This window comes from Pan paniscus, chromosome 4, assembly GCF_029289425.2.
Source record: "Pan paniscus chromosome 4, NHGRI_mPanPan1-v2.0_pri, whole genome shotgun sequence".
Taxonomy (NCBI): Eukaryota; Metazoa; Chordata; class Mammalia; order Primates; family Hominidae; genus Pan; species Pan paniscus.
In genome coordinates, this window is record NC_073253.2 from 103,755,699 (window position 1) to 103,778,228 (window position 22,530).

Consider the following 22,530-nt stretch of genomic DNA (forward strand, 5'->3'; position numbering starts at 1 on the left):
ATTATAACATTACAAGGAAGACATTGTAGCTGTACAATAGCCTTCATTCAGCTCTCTTGAAGCAAATATTAGACATGTCTAGTGTAAGTAAAACCACATGTTATAATGGGGAACTATTATAAGAAAAAGGATGTAACATTTGAAATTGGTGAGAAAATCAGAGAAAGGTTGCCCTTTTTGGCACATTTTTAAGCTATCTCCTTTAGATAGTATTGCACAATATGAATTTCTGTTACAGGAACAAAGTTATTAGAGAGTGAAAATGGGGCATTATAATAATGTAATGAAGATTTTTTTACTGAGATAATTGATCTCAGTTTCAAGTAAATAGTTACCCACATCTCCCAACTTAAGGCTGCATTGAATACTTTTTCTGCCTCCTTTTTTATTGTCATTCTGTCAGCTATCACATATTACAACTGTCAGATGCCTGTGTCTAGAAGCTACCCATTTTAATTTCTTGCTTCTAATCTGCAGTGAAGAGGGAAATTAGATTTTCCCTAAAACAAGAGTAAATAAGCTTTAAGTGAAAGTCTGAGAGTTTTCTAATGGTTAGTTGGGTGACCTTAGTGTGTGGTTTTGTGATTTTTTTTTCCCCACTGAATACTCAAGGCTGCTTTTTGCTTACTTCTGGTTTTCTCAGCCATGTCTAGATGAGGATATGACCTTTGGTTAAGTGAAGTGCTTTTGTAACAAATTTAAATTTTCAGGGAATTTCTATGTAGCTAAGCTTTATACTTATGCATAATCTATTTTCCTTTGTTCATGATCTTCCAATGGGGGTGTTTAATGTCAATAAGAAATAAATCTAGATTCTATGTTTTGTATTGGTTGCTCTTCCAAATTAATACTCATCCCCCCCCAACCAATCCAAGACAATCATTGGCCTCATCATTGTTCTCTGAATATACCTTGCTTACTCTTGCCCATATGCAATCTTTTAAACTGTTGCTTTGAGGTGAAGCACTTTTTCCTACCTCTCTTAATGTTCTCATGCTTTCTAAGCCATCTCACATTCTAATGTTTCCATGACTCAAAGTCTGGACCACATGGATCACTTACCATTCTAATCACCTGTAACTACTTTCTCATGCATTGAGGGAGAGAGGGCTGATCAAATACTATTACTTATTGTTCTCTACTTGGGGGTATATATGCTTAGCATCTCTAAGTATGCTAGTATCTGCTCTGGGTAAATCTACCTTCTTTATGCAGCACAGAAAAGAGAAGGACGTTATTAACACCCTCTTTATATTATTTTAATCATCTTGTCTTATGTCTGGTAGAAAATAGATGACATCTATTCAGTCAAGGATGAAAGAACAGCAGACAGGATGGCTAGTGATTTGAGAAAAAATGTTTGTCCTTCTTTGTACATATCTTTGTTTCTCCTCAAACAAGCCTTCTTTGTATAAAGATGTCTGGAAATTGTCACATTACATAGGAGTGGGTAGGAAAAAGCAATTCCTTTACTACTAATGTACATCTGTGTAGGGCTTCAAAGGCAACTTGAGCTCAAAGGATTCAGTTTCATACATGATAGTTGAAGTAACAGGTCCACCTATAGATTTTTTAGATTAGCTCAAGCACTTTTTTCACAAGATTTCTTGTCTCAGACATGCGGTCTAGATATATGACTAATATAGCTCTCTAATTGTGGATCCTTTATAATTTCAACTTTAAAAGAACATCTTTTCATAATTCTGTTTTTCCCCTCTCAATCTTTATGTTTTGTCAAAGGGAATAATTTCCAATAGTTTCTTTCCTGTTTTGAAACCACTGTGATGGAAAAAAAATGGTGTTTTTTTTGTTATATTTCAGAAGAAGTTTATTTTTATTCTAACCATTTGTTAATGAGTCACGTAAATCCCTTGGGTTTTCTTGACCTAAATTTCAAGTCTTATAAAAAAAAATCTCACAACATGGTTAACAATTTATTAGAGATGAATAAAATTTTTGTGAAACCCCTCAGTTCTTCCAATCCCTGAGCCTAGTATAGAGAGCTGCCTGGAGTCCATGTGACTGCACACTGCTCCAGACAGAGTATGTGTGAGGAGTACCACCTCTGGTCCCTAAGCTGCTGCAAGATGGTGCCATTATGAAAGAATAGCCAACACTAGACTTCATCCTGCCCTGGGGCCCAATAGTCCCTATACCTCCCCATCCTTGGGACCCCACCAAGATCCCCCCACATCCACCCAGAGGGTTGCAGCATCATGACGCTGTCTGGACCCAGTAGTACAGCTGTGTCCTTGGCATCTGAGCCCCTGCTACATCCTACACCCTGAGAAATAGGTGGTTGAGCACATCAAGGAGGCTGCCCCCAAAGCATAGGGAACCACAGCATCAACAAAATAAAAGACAAAAATCATATGATCATCTCAATAGAAACAAAAAAAGCATTTAAAGAATTCAATATCCCTTCATGATAAAAACTCTCAACAAACTGACTATAGAAGAAACATGGCTCAAGATAATAAAGGTCATATATGACAAACCCACAGCTAACATCATACTGAGGGAAAATTTGAAAGCCTTTCCCCTAAGATATAGAACAAGACAAAGATGCATACTTTTACCGCTTTTATTGAACATCATTTTGGAAGTCTTAGCCAGAGAAAGAAAGGGAATCCAAATTGGAAAGGAAAAAGTCAGATTATCCTTATTTGCAGATGACACGATCTTATATTTAGAAGAACCTAAAATCTCTACCAATAAACGCTTAGAAACTGATACTTGAATCAGTAAAGATGCAGAATAGAAAATCAACATACAAAAATCAGTAGTATTTCTATCTGCCAACAGTGAACAATCTGAAAAGGAAATCAAGAAAGCAATCCCATTTATAATAGCTACAAAAAATAAAATAACTAAGAATAAACTTAACCAAAGAAGTGAAAGATTTCTACATTGAAAACTATAAAACACTGATGAAAGAAATCAAAGAAGACACAACAAAAATGCAAAGATATCTCAGGTTCATGGATTGGAATAATTAATATTCTTAAAACATCCATACTACCTAAAGTAATCTATCTACAGATTCAATGCAATTCCTATCCAAATACTAATGACATTTTTCACAAAAATAGAAAAAACAATTTCAAAATGTGTTTGGAACCACAAAATAGCTGAATAGTTAAAGCAATCTTGAGCAAAATGAACAAAGCTGGAAGCATCAGACTACCTGACTTCAAAATATACTACAAAGATATAGTAACCAAAACAGCATGGTACTGGCATAAAAACAGACACACAGACCAATGGAATAAAATAGAGAGCCCAGAAATAACTCCATGTGTTTACAGCCAATTCATTTTAAACAAAGACACCAAGAACATACACTTGAGAAAGGACAGTTTCTTCAATAAATGGTGCTGGGAAAACTGGATATCCATATGCAGAAGAATAAAACTAGATCCCTATCTCTCACCATATACAAAAATCAAATCAAAATGGATTGAAGTCCTAAATGTAAGACTCAGAACTATGAAACTATTATTAGAAGAAAACATAGGGGAAACACTTAGGACATTGCTCTGGGCAATGATTTTTTGGGGTAAGACCTCAAAAGCAAAGGCTACAAAAGCAAAAGTAGAAAAACAGGATCACATTAAGCTAAGTTGCTTCTGCACAGCAAAGGAAACAATCAAAACAGTGAAGAGACAATCTACAAATGGAAGAAAATGCTTGAAAACTACTCTTCCAACAAGGGATTAATAAGCAGAATATATAGGGAAGGCAAACAACTCAACAGCAGGAAAAATCAAATAGTCCAATTTAAAAATGGGCAATTGATCTAAATAGACATTTCACAAAAGGGGACAGACAAATGTGCAACTGGTATATGAAAAAGAAATGCTCAACACATCATTAATCATCAGGGACATGAAAACCATAGTGAGATATCTCACTCTAGTTAAAGTGGCTAGTATCATAAAGACAAAAAATAGATGTTGGCAAGGATGTGGAGAAAGGGGAATGCCTGTGCAATGTTGGTAGGAAGGTAAATTAGTACAGCCATTATGGAAAATCGTATGGTGGTTCCTCAAAAAACTAAAACTAGAACAACCATATGATCCAGCAAACCTGCTACTGGGTATATATCCAAAAGAAAGGAAATTAGTATTTTGAAGAGATATCTGCATTCCCATGATTATCATAGCAGTGTTCATGTTAGCCAAAATATGGAATTGACCTAAGTGTCTATCAGTGGGTGAATGGATAAAGAACATGTGGTATATGTATAAAGTAGATTACCATTGAGCCATACAAAAAAATGAAATTCTATCATTTGCAACAACATGGATGAGCCTGGATGCATCATGTTATTTGTAATTAGCCAGGTACAGAAAGACAAATATCACATGTTCACACTTGTTTTTTTTTTTAGCATAAAGAACAAAACTTTTCTGGAATCTAAAATGAAAGTTGATCTAAACTTCTGGAATCTAAAATGATAGTAGAATGGTGGTTATTAGAGGCTGAGAGGGGTTTGGTTAATGGATACAAAAATACTGTTAGAAGGAAAGGTTCTAGTGTTCAAAAGCATAGTAGGGTGATTTTAGTTATCAATAATTTATATTTCAAAATAGAAGATTTAGAATACTTTCAGCACAAATAAATGATAAATGTCTAAGGTGATGGACATGTCAATTACCCTCATTTGATCATTACACATTATTCATGTATCAAAAATCACATGTTCCCCATAAATATGTACAATGATTATATATCAATAAAAAAGTAGCAGACTGACAAAAAATCCTTCCTGAAAGTAAAATGTATATCATTAATTGAGTAAACCATGAGAGTCCCGACTTACTAGTTCATAGAATGCAGTAAAATATTCAAAGGTAGGCCAGGCACAGTGGCTTACACCTGTAATCCCAGCATTTTGTGAGGCTGAGGCAGGCAGATAACATGGTCAGGAGTTCGAGACCAGCCTGACCAACATGGTGAAACCCCATCTCTACTGAAAGTACAAAAATTAACCAGGCGTGGTGGCACTTGCCTGTAATCCCAGCTACTCAGGAGGCTAAGGCAGGAGAATCGCTTGAACCTGGGAGGCGGAGGTTGTGGTAAGCTGAGATCACGCCACTGCACTCCAGCCTGGGCGATAGAGCAAAACCCCATCTGTACATCACCATCATCAAAGACCAAAGGTAGATAAAACCACAAAGATGGGGAAAAAACAGAGCAGAAAAGGTGAAAATTCTAAAAATCAGAGCGCCTCTCCCCCTCCAAAGGAACGCAGCTCCTTGCCAGCAATGGAACATAGCTGTATGGAGAATGACTTTGACAAGTTGAGAGAAGAAGGCTTCATACTATCAAACTTCTCTGAGCTGAAGGAGGAAGTTCAAACCCATTGCAAAGAAGCTAAAAACCTTGAAAAAAGGTTAGACGAATGGCTAACTAGAATAACCAATGTAGAGAAGTCCTTAAATGACCTGATGGAGCTGAAAACCATGGCACAAGAACTACATGACGAATACACAAGCTTCAGTAGCCGATTTGATCAACTGGAAGAAAGGGTATAAGTGATTGAAGACCAAATAAATGAAATGAAGTGAGAAGTTTAGAGAAAAAAGAGTAAAAAGAAATGAACAAAGCCTCCAAGAAATATGGGACTATGTGAAAAGACCAAATCTACGTCTGATTGGTGTACCTGAAAGTGACGGGAAGAATGGAACCAAGTTGGAAAACACTCTGCAGGATATTATCCAGGAGAACTTCCCCAACCTAGCAAGGCAGGCCAACATTCAAATTCAGGAAATACAGAGAATGCCACAAAGATACTCCTCGAGAAGAGCAACTCCAAGACACATAATTGTCAGATTCACCAAAGTTGAAGTGAAGGAAAAAATGTTAAAGGCAGCCAGAGAGAAAGGTTGGGTTACCCACAAAGGGAAGCCCATCAGACTAACAGCAGATCTCTCAGCAGAAACTCTACAAGCCAGAGGAGAGTGGGGGCCAATATTCAACATTCTTAAAGAAAAGAATTTTCGACCCAGAATTTCGTGGCCAACCAAACTAAGCTTCATAAGTGAAGGAGAAATAAAATCCTTTATAGACAAGCAAATGCTGAGAGATATCATCACCACCAGGCCTGCCCTAAAAGAGCTCCTGAAGGAAGCACTAAACATGGAAAGGAACAACCAGTACCAGCCACTGCAAAAACATGACAAATTGTAAAGACCATCAATGCTAGGAAGAAACTGCATCAACTAATGAGCAAAATAACCAACTAACATCATAATGACAGGATCAAATTCACACATAACAATATTAACCTTAAATGGAAATGGGCTAAATGCTCCAATTAAAAGACACAGACTGGCAAATTGGATAAAGAGTCAAGACCTATCAGTGTGCTGTATTCAGGAGGCCCATCTCATATGCAGAGACAAAGATAGGCTCAAAATAAAGGGATGGAGGAAGATCTACCAAGCAAATGGAAAACAAAAAAAGGCAGGATTTGCAATCCTAGTCTCTGATAAAAGAGACTTTAAACCAACAAAGATCAAAACAGACAAAGAAGGCCATTACATAATGGTAAAGGGATCAATTCAACAAGAAGAGCTAACTATCCTAAACATATATGCACCCAATACAGGAGCACCCAGATTCACAAAACAAGTCCTTAGAGACCTACAAAGAGACTTAGACTCCCACACAATAATAATGGGAGACTTTAACACCCCACTGTCAACATTAGACAGATCAACGAGACAGAAAGTTAACAAGGATATCTAGGAATTCAACTCAGCTCTGCACCAAGAGGACCTGATAGACATCTACAGAACTCTCCACCCCAAATCAACAGAATATACATTCTTTTCAGCACCACATCACGCTTATTCCAAAATTGACCACATAGTTGGAAGTAAAGCACTCCTCAGCAAATGTAAAAGAACAGAAATTATAACAAACTGTCTCTCAGACCACAGTGCAATCAAACTAGAACTCAGGATTAAGAAACTCACTCAAAACCACTCAACTACATGGAAACTGAACAACCTGCTCCTGAATGACTACTGGGTATATAACAAAATGAAGGCAGAAATAAAGATGTTCTTTGAAACCGATGGGAACAAAGACACAACATACCAGAATCTATGGGACGCATTTAAAGCAGTGTGTAGAGGGAAATTTATAGTACTAAATGCCCACAAGAGAAAGCAGGAAAGCTCTAAAATTGACACCCTAACATCACAATTAAAAGAACTAGAGAAACAAGAGCAAACACATTCAAAAGGTAGCAGAAGGCAAGAAACAACTAAGATCAGAGCTGAACTAAAGGAGATAGAGACACAAAAAAATCAATGAATCCAGGAGCTGGTTTTTTGAAAAGATCAACAAAATTGATAGACCGCTAGCAAGACTAATAAAGAAGAAAAGAGAGAAGAATCAAATAGACGCATTAAAAATGATAAAGGGGATATCACCACCAATCCCACAGAAATACAAACTACCATCAGAGAATACTATAAACACCTCTATGCAAATAAACTAGAAAGTCTAGAAGAAATGGAGATATTCGTGGACACATACACCCTCCCAAGACTAAACCAGGAAGAAGTTGAATCTCTGAAAAGACAAATAACAGGCTCTGAAATTGAGGCAATAATTAATAGCCTACCAATCAAAAAAAGTCCAGGACCAGATGGATTCACAGCCAAATTCTAACAGACGTACAAGGAGGAGCTGGTACCATTCCTTCTGAAACTATTCCAATCAATAGAAAAAGAGGGAATCCTCCCTAACTCATTTTATGAAGCCAGCATCATCCTGATACCAAAGCCTGACAGAGACACAACAAAGAAAGAGAATTTTAGACCAATATCCCTGATGAACATTGATGCAAAAATCCTCAATAAAATCCTGGCAAACCGAATCCAGCAGCACATCAAAAGGCTTATCCACCATGAATGAGTAGGCTTCATCCCTGGGATGCAAGTCTGATTCAACATACGAAAATCAATAAACGTAATCCAGCATATAAACAGAACCAAAGACAAAAACCACATGATTATCTCAATAGATGCAGAAAAGGCCTTTGACAAAATTCAACAGCCCTTCATGCTAAAAACTCTCAATAAATTAGGTATTGATGGGACATATCTGAAAATAATAAGAGCTATTTATGAAAAACCCACAGCCAATATCATACTGAATGGGTAAAAACGGGAAGCATTCCCTTTGAAAACGGGCACAAGACAGGGATGCCCTCTCTCACCACTCCTATTCAACATAGTGTTGGAAGTTCTGGCCAGGGCAATCAGGCGGGAGAAAGAAATAAAGGGTATTCAATTAGGAAAAGAGGAAGTCAAATTGTCCCTGTTTGCAGATGACATGATTGTTTATTTAGAAAACCCCACCATTTCAGCCCAAAATCTCCTTAAGCTGATAGGCAACTTCAGCAAAGTCTCAGGATACAAAATCAATGTGCAAAAATCACAAGCATTCTTATACACCAATAACAGACAAACAGAGAGCCAAATCATGAGTGAACTCCCATTCACAGTTGCTTCAAAGAGAATAAAATACCTAGGAATCCAACTTACAAGGGATGTGAAGGACCTCTTCAAGGAGAACTACAAACCACTGCTCAATGAAATAAAAGAGGACACAAACAAATGGAAGAACATTCCATACTCATGGATAGGAAGAATCAACATTGTGAAAATTGCCATACTGCCCAAGGTAATTTATAGATTCAATGCCATCCCCATCAAGCTATCAATGACTTTCTTCACAGAATTGGAAAAAGCTACTTTAAAGTTCATATGGAACCAAAAAAGAGCCCGCATTGCCAAGACAACCCTAAGCCAAAAGAACAAAGCTGGAGGCATCACACTACCTGACTTCAAACTATACTACAAGGCTATAGTAACGAAAACAGCATGGTACTGGTACCAAAACAGAGATATAGACCAATGGAACAGAACAGAGCCCTCAGAAGTAATACCACACATCTACAACCATCTGATCTTTGCCAAACCTGAGAAAAACAAGCAATGGGGAAAGGATTCCCTATTTAATAAATGGTGCTGGGAAAACTGGCTAGCCATATGCAGAAAGCTGAAACTGGATCCCTTCCTTACACCTTATACAAAAATTAATTCAAGATGGATTAAAGACTTAAATGTTAAACTAAAACCATAAAAGCCCTAGAAGAAAACCAGGCAATACCATTCAGGACATAGGCATGGGCAAGGACTTCACGTCTAAAACACCAAAAGCAATGGTAACAAAAGCCAAAATTGACAAATGGGATCTAATTAAACTAAAGAGCTTCTGCACAGCAAAAGAAACTACCATCAGAGTGAACAGGCAGCCTGCAGAATGGGAGAAAATTTTTGCAATCTACTCATCTGACAAAGGGCTACTATCCAGAATCTACAAAGAACTTAAACAAATTTACAAGAAAAAAACAACCCCATCAACAGGTGGGCAAAGGATATGAACAGACACTTCTCAAAAGAAGACATTTATGCAGCCAAAAGACACATGAAAAAATGCTCATCATCACTGGCCATCAGATAAATGCAAATCAAAACCAGAGTGAGATACCATCTCGCACCAGTTAGAATGGCAATCATTAAAAAGTCAGGAAACAACAGGTGCTGGAGAGGATGTGGAGAAATAGGAACACTTTTACACTGTTGGTGGGACTGTAAACTAGTTCAACCATTGTGGAAGACACTGTGGCGATTCCTCAAGGATCTAGAACTAGAAGTATCATTTGACCCAGTCATCTCATTACTGGGCATATACCCAAAGGATTATAAATCATGCTGCTATAAAGACACATGCACACGTATGTTTATTGCGGCATTATTCACAATAGCAAAGACTTGGAACCAACCCAAATGTCCAACAATGATAGACTGGATTAAGAAAATGTGGCACATATACACCATGGAATACTATGCAACCATAATAGATGATGAGTTCATGTCCTTTGTAGGGACATGGATGTAGCTGGAAACCATCATTTTTAGCAAACTATCGCAAGGACAGAAAACCAAACACTGAGTGTTCTCACTCATAGGTGGGAACTGAATAATGAGAACACTTGGACACAGGAAGGGGAACATCACACACTGGGGCCTGTCGTGGGGTGGGGGGAGGGGGAGAGATAGCATTAGGAGATATACCTAAGTAAATGACGAGTTAATGGGTGCAGCACAGCAACATGGCACATGTATACACATGTAACAAACCTGCAAGTTGTGCACATGTACCCTAGAATTTAAGTATAATAAAAAATTAATTAATTAATTTAAAAAAGAGAGAAGAGATTAAATGGTATATGGGTTGTTTGGTTACAACAGGATGCTAATAATGGTAAGTATGACAGAGCCCTCATTTTAGGCCAAGTAGATTAGTTTTATGTTAAGAAAATTTCTGCTATAAATGGGTATACTATTGAGTGCAGTTAGACATATCAATGATCCATCTGCTTCATCAGGAAGTGAGAAAACTGAATGTAGCCTCATCACTGTGAGTGAAGTTTCAAAGTGAAGGGCTCACATTTCCATGGATGCAGAACTGGTGAATATCAAACCAGTTATTTATTTGTAAATGTCTCAGAAATTAAAGATCATGCTATGTTCAATTTCATGTTAACCCAGCACCTTTCTCTTCCTGGGGCCAAACTAGCCTACAAAATGACACAGAACATCAACCTGTTCTGATTTTGTTACCTTTACTCCCACATCTTTCCACAAAGCTTATTGTAAAGAAAAGTTAATTGCAGATATGACTAACTACACAAAGCTGACACATTTAATATATAAAAAGCTTTTTATTGCCAGATAAATGCTTTCTCAGCTGCTGTTTTATTGAACAGCAAATGGTGATACCCAAAGATGGCTAATAACAGGTCTGATTTCCAGGGGATTACACAGAGGTTGTACTCTGCTTTCTACCTTCTATTAATGAGAGGTATGAATTTAAGTCAGATAAAACTTTTTTAGATGACATACCTATTACATGTAAAAACTTACATTTTATGACTCATAAGGGCAAATGATTAGTATAAACTGTGTTTCTTATTTAAAATACATTAAATGAAAGATCATACTTGCATTTGGCATTCTTATAACTTTATATAAAGAGATTTCTGGTATTTTCTCATTTATTTCCCACCACTTTTTGTGAATAATACGTTACCTTATAGATTCTCAGCAGAGATTTGAAACTTTCAAGGGAAAATGCTATATAGTAGGAAAGTTCAGATTCTTTTTAAAAAATCAACTTTTTATTCTATTATATTAATACTTAAAGCAACTTTTGGGATCCTGTCATTTTTTTGATGTCTGCTGGAGAATTACTGCCTATACATTAACCGTAGTGCTCAGATTGTGTGCTCACTTCCGACTCTTCAGTTATCATCCACTTGTCCATTAATCTTTTGTTTGTGATGGAATTATTGTTCCACAATTATTGAAGAAGGCCAAGTTTACTGTAACATCAATTTTCAGTGTCGTCACACATTAATGAAAGCTCTCTTATTGAAAATTTGTATGACTTGTTAAGAAAAGGATCTACTTGCACAAGATTATTCTATCAACAATTTGGGTGTCTCACTGACATTAATTATTCCAATTTTACATTTTTAATTTTAGATTTATTTTTAATAAACAATACATAGACATAGGAAAGGTTTCAAGAATTATGAAAAGTATGCGTAGCGAAAAGTAAGCCTCTCTTTTATTCATCTCTAGAACAACCACTCTTACCAGCATTTTTCGTAGTCTTCTAGAGATATCCTATGCATATACCAGAATGTGAAAAAATCCATCCACTTTTAAACACAAGTAACAGCATGACATATAACGATTTTTTACTTTGCTTTTTCATATAATAATGTATCTTGGAGATAGAGCTTTTCATATTCAGTTTTATTGGTTTTTATGGCTGTATTATATTCCACCATAATTCTTGAATATACAAAGGGTCTCTGATCCCTTAAGACTTTTTCTTTTAATTTCTAATTCTAGATACAGGGGGTACATGAGCTGGTTTGTTACAAGGATATGTTGCATGATGCTGAGGTTTGGGCTTCTATTGATCCTGTCACCCATATAGTAAACATAGTAGTATTCAATAGGAAGTTTTTCAGCCCTTGCCCCATTCCCTCCATCTCTCCTTTTGGAGACCTTAGTGTCTGTTGTTCCCATCTTTATATCCATGTGTACCCAGGGTTTAGATCCCACTTACAAGAGAGAACATGTGATATTTGGTTTACTGTTTCTGTTCATTTGCTTAGGATAAAGGCCTCCAGCTGCATCCATGTTGTTGCAAAGGACATAATTTTGTTCTGTTTTGTGAATGTGTAGTATTGCATGGTGTATATATACATTTTTCTTTATCCATTCTACCAGTGATGGGCACATAGGTTTCCTGTTTTTGCTATTGTGAATAGTGCTGTGATAAGCATACAAGTGCAGGTATCTTTTTGGTAGAACAATTTATTTTCCATTGGGAATATACTCGCTAATGGGATTCCTGGGTCAAATGGTAGTTCTGTTTTAGTTCTTTGAGAAATCACAAAACTGCTTTCTACAGGGGCTGAACTGTGTACATGTTAACTTTTCTCTGCAGCCTTGCCAACATCTATTATTTTTGACTTTATTAGTAGCCATTCTGCTGTTGGTATCCCATTGTGGTTTTGATTTGCCTTTCTCTGATGATTAGCAATGTTGAACATTTTTTCATATGCTTGTTGGCCATTTATATGTCTTCTTCTGAGAACCGTTGATGTCCTTTGCGCACCTTTTAATAGGGTTATTTGTTTTTTTGATTATTGATTTGTTAAAGTTCCTAATAGATTCTGGATATTAATCCTTTGTTAGATGCATAGTTTGTGAATATTGTCTCTCATTTTTTAGGTGCCTGTTTACTCTGTTGATACTTTCTTTTCCTGTGTGGAAGCTCTTTTGTTAATTATATCCCACTTGTCAGTTTTTGTTTTTTGTTGCATTTGCTTTTGAGAACTGATAGAGTTTGTATGTTTATCCCTGCCCAAATCTCATGTTGAATTGTAATATCCAGTACTGAAGATGGGGCTTGGTGGGAGGGATTGATTCATGGGGGTGGATTTCTTATGAATGATTTAACACCATCCCCTTGGTGCTATCCACATGATAATGAGTGAATTCTTGAGAGATCTGGTCGTTTAGTATATGAACACCCCCCAACTGTCTCTATTGCTCCCTTCTTGCCATGTGATGTGCCTGCACCCTCTTTGCCTTCTGCCATGATTGGATGACTCCTGAGGCCTCCCCAGATGCAGATGCCACTATGCTTTCTTGAATAGCCTGCAGAACCGTGAGCCGATTAAATCTCTTTTCTTATAAATAATTCAGTCTCAGGTATTTCTTTAGAGAAGTGCAAGAATGGCCTAATATAGAAAATTGGTACCAGGTGTGGGGCATTGCTGTAAAGACACCTGAAAATGTGGAACCAACTCTAGAACTGGGTAACATGCAGAGATTGGAAGAGTTTGGAGGGCTCAGAAGAAGATAGGAAGATGAGGGAAAGTTTAGAACTTCTTAGAGACTGGTTAAATGATTATGACCAAAATGCTGACAGTAATACACAGTGAAATGCAGGCTGCCAAGGTCTCAGATGGAAATGAGGAACTTATTGGGAACTGGAACTTATTGGGAACTGAAAGGTCACCCTTGTTATGCCTTAGCAAAGAAAGTGGCTGTATTGGGTTCATGCCCTAGAGATCTGTGGAAGTTTGAACTTGAGCATGATTACCTAGGTTATCTGACAGAAGAAATTTCTAAGGAGCAAAGCATTCAAGGTATGGCCTGGCTGCTTCTAACAACCTATACTCAGATGTAGGAGCAAAGAAATAAGTTGGAACTCATATTTAAAGGGGAAGATGAATGTAAAAGTTTGGAAAATTTGCACCGTAGCCATGTGGCAAGGAAAGAAAAAGCTTTTTTGGGAGAGGAATTTAAGCAGGCTGTTGAGCAACCACTTTCTAGAGAGATTTGCATAAGTAAAAAAGAGCCAGTGCTAATAGCCAAAACATGGGGAAAAGGCCTCAATGGCATTTCAGAAATCTCTCAGTATGCCCCTAACCTCACAGGCCCTGAGACCTAGGAGGACTGAATGGTTTCATGGGCCAGGCCCAGGACCCCACTGCCCTACACAGCCTTGAGACACTCCTCTCTGAATCCTGACCACTACAGCTCAAGCCTCAGCTCAAAGGGGCCCAGGTAGAGCTCAGGCTGCTGCTCTGGACAACATAATCTATAAGGCTTGGTGACTTCCATGTGCTGTTAAACCTGCAGGTGCACAGAATGCAGGAATGAATGAGGCTTGGCAGCCTCTGCCTAGATTTCAGAGGATTTATGAGAAAACCTGGGTGCCCTGGCAGAAACATGATGCAGGGGCAGAGCCCTCACAGAGAACCTCTACTAGGGCAGTGCCAATGGGAAGTATGGAGTTGGAGCCCCCACACAGAGCTCCCAGAGCTGTGAGAAGGGTGCCACAATTCTCCAGATTCCAGAATGGTAGATCCACAAGCATCCTGTACCCTGTGCCTGGAAAAGCTGCAGGCACTCAACTCAAGCCTGTGAGAGCAGATTTGGTGGCTGCACTCTACAAAGCCACAGGGGCAGAGCTGCCCAAGGCCTTAGGAGCCCACCCCTTGCACCAGTGTCCCCTAGATGTGGGACAAGGAGTCAAAGGGAATTATTTTGGAACTTTAAGATTTAATGACTGCCCTGCTGGGTTTTGAGCTTGCGTGGGCCCTATAGCTCCAGTTTTTTGGCTGGGTTCTCCCTTTTCAAAGAGGAATGTTTACCCAATGCCCATACCCTCATTGTGTCTTTGGAAATAACTAACTAGTTTTTTATTTTACGGCTTGCAAGTGGAAAGGATTTGCCTTGTCTCAGATGAGACTTTGGACTTTTCAGTTAATGCTGGGAAGAGCTAAGAGTTCGGGGGACTGTTGGGAAGGCATGATTGTATTTTGCAGTGTGAGAAGGACATGAGATTTGGGAGGGGCCAGAGGCTGGATGATATAGTTTGGATATTTGTCCCAGCTCAAATCTCATGTTGAATCATAATCCCCAATCCTGGAGGTGAGATCTGGTGGGAGGTTTTGGATTATGGGGGTGGATCCTTCATAGCTTGCTGCTGTCTTTGTGATCATGAGTTCTTGCAAGACCTGGTCATTTAAGAGTGTGTGGCACCTTCTCCCTACTCTCTCTCTCTCTCCTGCTTTCACCATGTGATGTGCCTGCTCCCACTTTGCCTTCCACCGTGATTGTAAGCTTCCTGTGGCCTCCCTAGAAGCCAAGCAGATGCCAGCACTGTGCTTCCTGTAAAGCTGGCAAAACTGTCAGCCAATTAAATATCTTTTCTTATAAATTACCCAATCTCAGTTATTTCTTTATAGCAGTGCAAGAATGGCCTAATGCAAGGACTTAGTCATAAATTATTCCCCAAGACCGATGTCCGTAATGGTGTTGCCTAGGCTTTATTTTAGGATTTTTATAGTTTGAGGTTTTACATTTAAGTCTTTAATCCATCTTGAGTTGATTTTTGCATATGGTCAGAAATAGGAGTCCAGTTTCATTCTTCTGCATATGGTTTGCAGTACCATTTATTGAATAGAAAGTCTTTTCCCTATTGTTTATTTTTGTTGACTTTTTTGAAGATGAGTTTTTGTAGGTGTACAGCTATATTTCTGGATTATCTATTCTGTCCCATTGGTCTATGTACCTATTTTTGTACCAATACCATGCTGTTTTGGTTATTGTAGCCTTATAGTCTAGTTTGAAGTTGGGTAATGTGATGCCTCCAGATTTGTTCTTTTTGCTTAGGATTGCTTTGGCTATTTGGGCTCTTTTTTGTTCCATATGAACTTTAGAATAGTTTTTTCTAATTCTGTGAAAAATGACATTGATAATTTGATAGGAATACAGTTGAATCTGTAGATTGCTTTGGGCAGTACAGACATTTTAACAATATTGACTCTTCCAATCCATGAGCTTGGGATGTTTTTCCATTTCTTTGTGTTGTCTATGATTTCTTTCGGCAGTGTTTTGTAGTTCTCTGTGTGGAGATCTTTCACCTCCCTGGTTAGATATATTTCTAAATATTTTATTTTTTATGTGGCTGTTGTAAATGAGATTGCACTCTTGATTTGGTTCTCAGCTTGTATGCTATTGGTGTATAGGAATCCTATTGATTTTTTGTACTTTAATTTTGTATCCTGAGACTTTGCTAAAGTCATTTATCTGGTTTAGGGGCCTTTAGGGTTTGCTAGGTGTAGAATCATATCATCATTGAAGAGAGATAATTTGACTTCCTCATTTCCTTCCTTCTGTTGCTTTCTGTTGCCTGATTTCTGTGGCTAGGACTTCCAATACTATGTTGAATAGGAATGGTGACTGAACATCCTTGTCTTGTTCCCATTGTTAGAGGGAATGCTTCCAGCTTTTGCCCACTCAGTATGATGTTGGATATGGCTTTCTTTTAAGACGTATTTAAAATGAAGATAGATTTCCTTTCTCATAATCAGAATACATAACAATTTACCTTCCTATACTAATTTCGAATATTTTTGGGCAAGAAAATCAACTTAATATGTTTGCTTATGCAGATAACAGGCAAATGCAGTGTGGTTTCAACTACTGACGCTTTATAGCTAAGTAACTTTGGGCAAGTTATTTTAAGCCTCTAAACCTCAGGTTTTTTCATTGGTAATGTGAAGTAATACCCATCTCAAAATATTGTTGAAAAGATAAGACAAATTAGTGACTATGAAGCACCTTAGCTGAGTACATGGACTACAATTAATGCTATATCTAGACTGTTTAGATCTATATTTACCTGCATATCTATACCTATTTATATGTTTTTATCTGCACTTGTCTATGCCCAGGTCCACAAGAATATCCATGTCTTCACTGTATGAAATTGAAATAAGGATGACTGTCCTAGCTAAAACCACCCTGATGATTCTCTATACTTTTTTCATGCTTTATTTTTCTTCATACCACTTACTGACACCTGACATTATATTATACAGATATATTATATCTGTCTGCTTTCACTAGAATATAAACTCCAAAAGAGCAAATACCTTGTTTGTCGTGTTTGTTATGGTGTCCTACAGTCTAAACTTGCTGACTCATAATAGGTGCTCATTAAATATTTGCTTAATGAATGAATGAATGAATTTAATAAATATTTATTGCATATCTACATAAGACCTTTCACTGAGCTTAACTCTTACAATTAAAAAGACATTGAATATCTAGTTTTTCATCTATTAAATACAGTGCATGGGATGTGATAGAATTTTAGAATCAAATCAATATGATGTGCATTATTTTCACTATCATGGCTTCTGGGCAAATAACTAAAATAATTAGAATCTAGTAGAATCAGGTTTCAGGAGGTAAAAGTGGTCTGAGTGATATGCATCCAGGCTCTTCAATTCCCAAATAAAGAGAATTCAGCCTGAAAGGCAAAGTTTGAACTTGAAAAATGATCTCCTGACTCACATACTTTCTATCATATTAATTTGTCTCTCAAATATCTACTGTGTGTTCAGCTTAATACAAACCATTGTCAGAGTCTAGGTAAAACAATGTATCTGTCTGTCTCTGAGGAGATCTCATTTGAGAAAACAAGTCTAACACACATGAACCATTAGAGAATACCAGGAGATACCACAGTTCTAAAGATAGTGATATGCAATAAAGTGATTCAGAGATACTCAAGGAAAGATTCCACGGGAGCCATGGAACTTCAGCCAGACCATGAAGGATGACTTCATTTGGACGAGAAGTTTGGGAGAAATATTACAAGTGAGGAGACTACATGGAGAAAATGTGGGAATGAGCATAAGTGCTTATGAGTCAAGGAGAAGGGAAGCAGATGACATATTGTAGGAGTACATGATAGATAAGTGGTGGGAAGTATTGTTGGACAGGGAATGTGGCACAAGTAAAACAGCCTACGCAACATTTATCTCTCTGTGATGTAGGAGTTTAGGCGTAATGGTGTAGGAACTGGAAAAAAAATGGAAGGATTTGATAAGGAAACTGATGTGTTGAAAGTGACATTTAAGGCCAGTAAGACTGTTGATGTCGTGCTTAATGGGTTAGTTGGAGACAGCCTGGATTTAGTATAGCCAGAGATGTTGGAGGAGGATGTCATTTTCCTCCTGTACACTTTTGGTGCCTGCATCCGTCATTTGCATGTCATAGGGACTGGCTGTCTTAAATCTATCTATCTATTTCCTAATTAATTTCCCCAGTAACTCTGGCACCCGTTACCTCCTCGGTGAAATCTCTGAAATTGTCAAGTTGTTGACTATACTTTCTCCTTTGTATGCCAACTATAGTTGGGTATTTCATGTCAATTACTATCTACCATATACTAAATGGGATATGTGTATTTACCAGTTTTCTCTGATCAACGCTGTGTGCTCTTTTAGTTCATATTGAGTCTGTCTCATACCTTAATGCAGTACCTGATACAAGTGGGTCTGTACAAAAGTTCATTAAATTGTTGCCTTCTTCTCCACCTGAAGTCCTTCTGGGTTACCTCAATATCTACACATACTCTTCTAGCATCACACTTGCCTTAGGATTTCTACTCTCCTCGGCTCTAAGGATTTTTGCCTACTCCCATTTAGTCACCTACTTCAAAGCTATTCCTTCAACCAGATTGGTTCCAACTCTGAAATATTAGACCTTTACAAGTTGTTATATGACTAGAGCATCCTATCATTTTGGTTCTCATCTGCCTATTTCCTAGCACCCTGACCCTTAATCTCATCATCATCTCTTAGGCCATCAGTCTTGTCCTGGCTTCACTTCCTTCTTTCTGGCAGAGATCCATGACACATAAATACCCTCAACTCTTTTGGCCTCTTGTTTTGACTGTACCAGCCATGTATCAGCCATGGAGAAAAATCATACAACTGGGTTGATATGGAACCTCCACAGATTCATGGCCTGCAATATACGCTGGTCTTTCACACTGCCTGTAATTTATCCTCATTCTCCTAGTCAGCTCACTTTCTCCATCTCACTTTGGTGACTATTCCAAGCCTTCACTACTCTCCTCATGTCTTCTAACCCACCATTACTCTCAAGAAAGAATTTCAACTCCCACTTAACAGACAAAATAGAATTAATCAGGCAGGAACCTCTTCAATTTCCCCCAAGATAACTTCCAGTTCCATTTTACAATCTATGTCCAGAGCTAATTTCTCCACCTCTGCTCATTGTTTTCAAATTTCCACCTTGAATTCACTGCTCAGTCAATTGTAATGTGATTTCCGCTTGACCCTTACATACCGTGCCTCATTACTGAAACTTGTCTTGCTAAGAGTACTTATATCTTTGTAATTGCCAAATTTCTTGGACAAATTTCAATCTTTGTTATCTCAACTATTCTCCAGTGTTTGACACTGATAACTGTGTCCCTGCTTTTAGTATTTTTTTGTGTGTCTCTGGTTTCTGTGATATGCCCTTCCCTTGACTTTTCTTTCTTTCTCTGTATTTGTTCTGTGTTTACTTTAGGAGCTCCTCGTCTTTATTCTCTTCATAAATTCCACTAGTCCTTGAGGCTCACCTTTCCTCTCCCCCATCCCCTTCCTTTCCTAACCCTCCCTTCCCTTCCCCTTCCTCTCTCCTCCTCTCCTCTATTTCCTCTTCTTTTCTTTTCTCAATCTATGTACTTTCTGTGTACATTATCAAAATCCATGGCTTTGACTACAATGATGGTTGACAAAATCTCTATCTCTACCCCAAACTTCTCTGTTAAGCCAAAGAAAACGTAATCAATGGAACACCTCCATTTTGGCATCCCACAAGAACTACAAATTCAACATGTCAAAAAATGAACTCATCTTCTTTCCCAAACTTCCTTTTTTTCCATCCTACTTTGACCACCCCAAATCTGAGAATCATCCAAGACTTTTCCTTTGCCTGCTCTCCCAACTTTGGAGCCTCTAAGTCTTGTCATTTTAAACTCCATTATCTGATCAGTCTTCTTTGTGTCCTCACTGCCACTAACCTGGTCTTAGTTTATAGGATTCCTATATTACAACAGCTTTCTAACCAATCTACTGGTTTCATTTGTGCTTTTCTAAACTATTCTCTAAGTTACTGTCAGTTTCTAGAAAGCAAAACTGCTCATTTTCCCATTATACTTAAAACATTTCATTTGTTCCTCATCTCTTTCAGGATAAAATTCAAATTCCTTGATATGGCAATAACAAGCACTTGGTGGTTTGGCTCCAGATTCCCTTTAAAGCTTGCATTTCATTCATTTATTAAGCAAAGAACATGTGCTGAGCACTCTGCTAGGCAATTAAGATGCAAAGAGAATAAGACAGTTCCTGTCCCAAAGAAACTCATAGTCTAGCAGAGGAGAATGACATGTAAACAAATGTTTTTTTACAAAATAGGGAAACAGGAATAACACCAGGAGTCTAGTCTAGGCTCACCTCTCTAGTCTAATTTCAGCCATTCTCCACATAGGCACACAAACACAAACACAACTCTAACTGTGGCCTTAAAGCAAAGATTACAAACTAAAAACTCAGGAGCTGAATCAGATCAGAAAATATATTACTTTTTTATGGCTGCTATAACAAATTATGACAAATTTGGTGTCTTAAAAAAACACAAATTTATCCTTTTATAGTTCTGAAGGCCACACAAGTTCAAAATCAGTTTCACCGGGCTAAGCTCAAGGTGTTATTAGAAGGGCTGGTTTCTTCTAAAGGATCAGGGGAAAGTTTTTTGTTTTTTGGTTTTTTTTTCTAGTTTACAAAGCCTGGCTGCATTCTTTGGCTTGTGAACCCTTCTTCGCATAATTCCCATCTCTTGCCTCCATGTCACGTCTACTTCTTTTTTAGAGTCAAATCTTCCTCTGCCTCCCTCTTCTAAGGACACTTGAAGTGTTGTTACATTTGGGACCCTTTCAGATAATCCAAGATAATCACCCCATCTCAAGATTCTTCTCCTTAATCATATTTGCAAAATCCCTTTTGTCACTTAAGATAACATATTCACAGGTTCCAGAAATTAAGACCTGGGTATCTTCCAGGACCATTATTCAGCCTGCCACAGAAGACATGTTTTACTTTGTCTACAGAGTGGTAATTTAAAAAAAAAAAAACAAAACAAAACAAAAAAAAAACTTGCTAAGAATGAAAAATTTTAAGATACTATATGAAAATTCGCATTTCTGGCTTATTTTGAGAAGCCAGGAAGATCTGACCTCTCTGGACCTGCAATCCATCTACATGGCTATGATAGGCCCATGCCTTCAAAGTGGCCTGCATTCGGCTTAGTACCCATCAGTTCCTACTGCCCCGCATTCAGCTGCATTTTCTCATCCACACTGTCTGCCTGGTGCCTGGAGACATTGGAGTGTGTGAGCCCTGTGCTAAAATTTTTGTGCCTTTTTGCAACTCTCCACCTTCATAGATGTTCATATCCTCCTCCTAGAGTTCTTTTTCTCATTCTCCTTCCTCTGCAATCACCTGGATACGCCTACTCATCCTTCAAGAACAAGTGAAAGTTCTCCCTGTCTGGGAAACTTTCTCCACATCTCCTGTCTGTGTGGAATAGTAGCTCTCAACACCTGTATGTTAATGTTTGGTTCACTTCATCTGTCACCTCCTTGAAGGCAGAGTTAGAGTCTTCTATCATTAGCACATCACCCACAGTGGGAGTTCAGTAGATGTTTGCTGAATAAATATATGTGATGGATGAAACCAGTGACACTACGGATATGGGTGTTTATTATGAAGTTAAAAACCACTATTAAAATGCTATTAAAAGAAGAGTTTTCAGCTATAAAAAAGAGGATAATTTTTATTTTCCCATATAGCAGCTTTCTAGAAAGAATAGAGGGGACCACATACTTTTGAATGAGAAAAGATTTGAGGCTGTGTGCAGCCTCCCTGTAAGAGGGAGGCAGAGGAACATTTGACTATAAAAGAGAAGTAGTCATGACGGGGAGGCCAAGGAGGGCAGATCGCTAGAGCTCACGAGTTTGAGACCAGCCTGGGCAACATGGCAAAAATCTGTCTCTACAAAACAAATAAACAAACAAAAACACCACGTGCATGCACACACACACACACACACACACACACATATTAGCCAGGCATGGTGGCACACTCCTGTAGTCCCAGCTACTCAGGAGGCTGAGGTGGGAGGATTGCTTGAGCCCAGGAGATTGAGGCTGCAGTGAGCAGTGATCATGCCACTGCACTCCAGCCTTGGCAACAAAGTAAGACCCTGTCCAAAAAAAAAAAAAAAAGAAAGAAAGAGAGAGAGAGAGAAAGGAAAGAAGGAAAGAAAGAAAGAAAAAGAAAGAAAGAGAAGATTTGAATTCAGGGAGAGTATTAAAGAGTATGGAAAAGAACCAGGCCAAATTCAGGAAGACTGGGAACCATAAGACCTGGTCATACTCTGCTTTACAAGAGTGACAGATCTACAAATAATATCAGAG

At 38.1% G+C, this 22,530-nt stretch overlaps 1 protein-coding gene across 1 annotated transcript in view; it reads left to right on the forward strand.

Moving 5' to 3' along the window:
• LOC117980343 (uncharacterized) overlaps nt 1-22,530 on the forward strand; it is a 176,129-nt gene that overhangs the window by 91,967 nt on the left and 61,632 nt on the right. The window lies entirely within an intron of this gene.